The sequence below is a fragment of the Protopterus annectens genome, chromosome 4.part0, assembly GCF_019279795.1.
Source record: "Protopterus annectens isolate FY-2018-M chromosome 4.part0, PAN1.0, whole genome shotgun sequence".
Taxonomy (NCBI): Eukaryota; Metazoa; Chordata; order Ceratodontiformes; family Protopteridae; genus Protopterus; species Protopterus annectens.
The window spans coordinates 818595673-818600672 of NC_056733.1; the positions used below are offsets into that span (position 1 = coordinate 818595673).

General features: G+C 40.8%; 1 protein-coding gene across 5 annotated transcripts in view; it reads left to right on the top strand.

The window, feature by feature from the left end:
- Positions 1-5000, top strand: part of LOC122799595 (splicing factor SWAP) — a 1354031-nt gene that overhangs the window by 1094017 nt on the left and 255014 nt on the right. Inside the window, exon 18 of one of the 5 annotated variants that reach the window (XR_006364480.1) lies at positions 3712-3955. The exons of 3 other annotated variants lie outside the window; for them this stretch is intronic. The gene's annotated coding sequence lies outside the window, so the exon portion shown is untranslated. The remainder of the gene's footprint in view (positions 1-3711; positions 3956-5000) is intronic. One more of the 5 variants, XR_006364481.1, reaches the window with a different exon arrangement.

Here is a 5000-nt window from a genome sequence, read left to right on the forward strand (position 1 = left end):
GTAGAGTACTGCTATAGTCATCTGTTGGAAAGTGGTCTTTCAGTAGTATATAGTATCCCTTTGCTGCAGAGCCGTAACTACAGTGGGGCGAAATGGAAAACTCCTCCAGGCGTTAACTCTTAGGAGACATGATGGGCGGGTACCAGTGGTGCTGGATTGCAATACCATCATTCTTTTATGAAAACCATAAGGCTGTAGTGGCTTTAGAAATGAATGATGATACTGCACTTGCAGGCATGGTTAAAGTGCAGAAGTGCTCCACTGTGTGGTGTGAAGCACTAGATGACCAAGCTACAGTTCTGCCTTACTGCTCCTTGCACACCTTAATCACGCATTGACAAATGACACAAACCTTCATTTTATGTGAAGGGAGTAGAGCGAGAGAAGTGTTCAGCTGTTGCTGCATCCTGAAGTCATATTTCTTTAACATTTTATGATCTGCTTCCCTGCTTGTACACCTACACCCTGGTGCAAGAGCTTTCCTCAAAGAAAAAGTAAGTAATCACGGCTGCACAGGTAAAAACCTCACTCTCCAAAGCCAAGAACACAGCATCCATGGGACCTGACAACATCCTTCTACATGAACTACAGAATGAACTGGCACCCCACCTAAGTATCATGTTCAATCATAGCCTCACCTCAGGCTTTGTGTCCATTGAATGGCGCACTGCGACAGTTATCCCACTCCACAAAGGGGAGGCCACAACAGACCCTGGGAACTACCGCCTCATTAGCCTGACGAGCCTGGTCTGCAAGGCCATGGAACGTATCATCATGGAACTCAAAAACAAAGTCATTGGAGATCTCCAAACTCTGGACCCCACACAGTTTGGGTTTGTAAAAGGCAGATCATGTCTCCTAAACCTGATAGACTTCTTTGTAGTAGTCACCAAAGCCATAGATGAGATTAAGGTGGTTCACACAGGCTATCTAGATCTCGCAAAGGTGTTTGACACCATCCCCCACTCTGGGATTATAGATAAATTCACTACACTAGGTATAAATCCCTATGTCACAAGATGGGTTGCCAACTGGCTTAATGACAGAATCCACACTGTGAAAGTAGCAGACTCAAAATCAGACTTCAGACCAGTGATAAGTGGAGTACCACAGGGTTCAGTCCTAGGTCCTCTCCTGTTTGGTATCTACTTCTTTGAAGTACAGGCTAACACAGAAGGTCTTTGGCTAACTAAATTTGCAGGTGACTGCAAACTAGGAGCCATAATCGAAACTCCTAATGATGTGGACATCCTACAAAAGGGCCTCACTGAGACAGATGCTTGGTGTCAAAGCCATGGTCTCAAGCCCAATGCCAAAAAGTGCATTGTCATCCCCTTTGGTAAAAACTCTGTACCCATGAACTACCACATAGACGGTAGTCTACTTAACACCAAAAGTGTGATAAGAGACCTTGGGACACAGGTGGACAGTAGTCGCTCCTTTGATAATCACATCGCCACAGTGGTCAGGAAATCCTTCTACGTGGCACACCTCATCACAAAAGGTTTTTCATCCAGAAAAAAAGTGGTCATTGTTCCCCTCTACTCATCGCTCATTAGACCCATTATAGAGTACAACGCCTCTTTTGGTATGTACCTCACAAGACATCTACAACAACTGGAAAGGCTGCAAAAATACCTCACAAAGAAGATTACTGGCCTCAAAGATGCCTTACGCAGACCGTCTCAAAAAACTTCAGCTTTACTCCGTCGCATATCGCCTACTCAGAGGCGATCTCTGCCTAACATACACAGCTGTGTCAAACCCAGAGATGTTGGACATGCTCCACTTAAAGAAATCCCAATCCCTCCGAGCTACACGCTCTAGGGACCTAAACCTTGTCACCACAGTAAACAGAACATGCTGGAGGGATAGATTCCTGTCCCAGAGACTTCCCATACTCTGGAACAGACTACCTTTGTCAAACAGAGCTCCTTTGATTGATAGGTAATAGGAAATTCACCCCGGGGATCACTTCTGTGGTTCTGCTTGACAGGGGCACAGAAAAATAATTTTCTTGGGTGGTGAAAGCCAGGGTACCTTTTTGGCTAGGCTTGTGTAGGCCCAATAGCCTAGTACCTACCTATGAAGTAGTTATAACAAAAAAATATGCTGTAATATTTTTGGGAGAGGGAAGGAGGCTGTTGAAGTAGATAGTTTGTTGCTTCCATTTTCCATATTCTGGAGTAAGTTTCTTGGTAAATCTTACCAGCCAAGGAAATGCGGTGTTAACAGTAAGTCCATAAGATAATTCATGGTAGATGCCCCCCTTAAATGAGAAGAACTGGAATAGGTAATGGGAGCCACACCTTATCCTGATGTGTGCATGGCACTGTGGATGAAATGAGGCTGGATTACTAGAGTAGTAGCATCTTCTGCAAAATTCTCTTCCTTGAAGATCAATTGCTATGTTTTTTTCACAGCATTGTATTTATTTTTAGTATTGTATAAAATGATTGTGTGCATTTTTTATTATGTGATGTTCCTTGTATTGTGCTGGTTACACAGTTGTGGAGCTTTTTTCACTGGCTTGCTGAGAAATATTTTTGATCAATCAGTGGTCTGTCAATAAATGGAAATTAATAAAAATAAATGTACTTTTATTTTTGTAAACATGCATTAAAGAATGGGCAGTTGGAAGTGTAGCTGTTGGGATGAAAAGTGTCACATTGCCGTCTACTTGACCTGAATAGTAAGTAGTTGAATAGAAGTTCTAGAAAGCTAACTTTGAAGTGTGTCAGACTGTTTGGCAGTCAGGCTTGGTTGTTTTCGCTTGCTGTTTAAGCTGCACCTTCTGATTTCTTGATAGTTGTATTGTACGATCCTTAGTGTATTGTTATAATGCGTTCAGTATTGATTAATTCATATCAAAACTATAATCCAGTTTCATTTCTCTTGATTCGTTAATGAGTATGCATCCTAGAGTTAGTTGTTTGATTTCTGGTAATCCCAGATGACAGCCTTTCAGGGACTCCGATGCAATATAATTTTAGCTTTGCAGCTGAGAAGCATGCCATTCAAGGCATCACACTGCCTCATTCATTACACTAGGGCAAACAGAAAAGCCCAGAGGATGCAAGGTAGCTGTTGTGGTGTGACCAGTTTTTGAAGATGTTAATATTGCTTCTCTTTCAAATAGCAGGGTAGTACAGATGACTGAAGACTATTAGGACAGGGTATTGTGAGATTAAGTGGAAGACATTTAATACTTTATCACTAAATATATATATATAGAATTTCCCCCAAATGAAATGAGGTGAACTTTAAAAATTAAACAGTTTTTGCTTTAGAGCCATCCTGTTTAACACAGTAGACAGGAGTAGAATTTGATATGTGAGTTAGAATTGAAAGACAGCTCTAAAAAGAGATTCACACAAATGTCATGAATGTGTTCTGCATGAGACAACAGCGCACTCTGTCCATTTAAAAATCTGGGACCCAGGAGAAGACAAAACGGCAGAGCTAAAATGAGGGCACATTGTCAAGGTACCACTGATTTCTGTACTCATTGTTTTGTGGTTAAGTGGGGGGGGGGGGTAATTTGTGTTGCCTGTGTAGATGGGAAAAAAACAGTGTACTATAAAGGCTGCAGTGTTTGGTCAATAAAGTAATTTGTGGAACGATTCAGTTTGCACACCTTTTTACAGTTGTAATGCATTACTAGTCGTAACAGCTATTTGTCCTTTGATGCTCTAACAAACATGTTGTAAGCTTGTTGATTTTAGAGAAGCCTATGAAAGCACAGTGAAACCGTTTTAGCGAAGCCTCATTTGCCAAAGGAAAAATTAACTATTACAACGAGGCAGACTTTGCAAGATGCACAGTTATAAAACTGAAGATGGAGATCTGGCCTTCTGATTGGCTGGAACCAGTACAAGTAGAACACAGTAACTGCATGGGCCGTGCAAATGCCCTACCTTTGTGAAATCAGGGCAGCATGTGTGAGGATGTTGTGGTAAGTTGTTTTTGTTTTGTTAAAAAAGGAAACAAAATACTAAATATTTGCGTTTTCTAAACAATGTCAGCTTCTGTGAGGTAAAGGGTGGTAGGTGAGTGGCATCTTCTTATTTGGCATAGTTCTTCAGCTCCTAGTTACACAAAAGGTGCCATTACCTGGTAGAAACCCACCCCTGGTATGTATACCATAAATACAAGCAGAATTTCTTTAACAGAAAAAAAAAATCTTACCTGATTTGCTCTAAGATGTATAGTAAGCACTTAACTGTAGATGGATTTTCTGTACCATGGTTCATTTTAAGAGAGTATCACCTGCTTATTAAAATATGTGAATAGGTACTTGAAGGTTATGCCTTTGTGATTTCAAAGCAGTTAATCCAGTTCGCTTAACATTTTGTAGCAGTGCTGTACATTTGTTAATAGAAGGATGATATAAGGGTGATAGAAGTATGATATACTGGTAATATAATTTTGTGTGTAAAGTGGATTGCATTTAAACAAGAGCCAGCTGTACAAGACTGCATGTGGTTAGGACTGACATGGTCCAGCCCACTGATAACCTGTGCAAAGATCTGCTGAGGTAAAGCTGCAGTAGGTAACGCAGCAGTTTTTTGAAAGACCTAAAATGTCACAGTTGATTGTTCAAAAAGCTGGTGCTTGAAGGCACAGGAGTGTAAAATTTATATCTGACAACAGAATGAGATTATTTTAAACCATCAACGTAGATCTGAGTTGTTCAGAGTCTCTTTTTAAATTTTTTTTTTTTTTTTTTTCCCCAAGTCAAGCAAGTTTTCCTGTTTTCTGTTGTACGTCTGAGTACAGCCAAAAGTATTTGTAAGACTAAACAGACAAGCCAGCAGTCCTTTATGAAAAGAAGTTTGCATTTTATATGCCGAGTGACACTCTGAGATCATTTTGTCTTTCAGCATGAACAGCGTACATGTTTGTAAATATGATTGTGTGTTGCATTGATTACTCTGGGGGCGTGTGTCACAAAAGGCCTGATGTCACAGCTTTGAGCTCAGTATTTCCCCCCTCCCCTC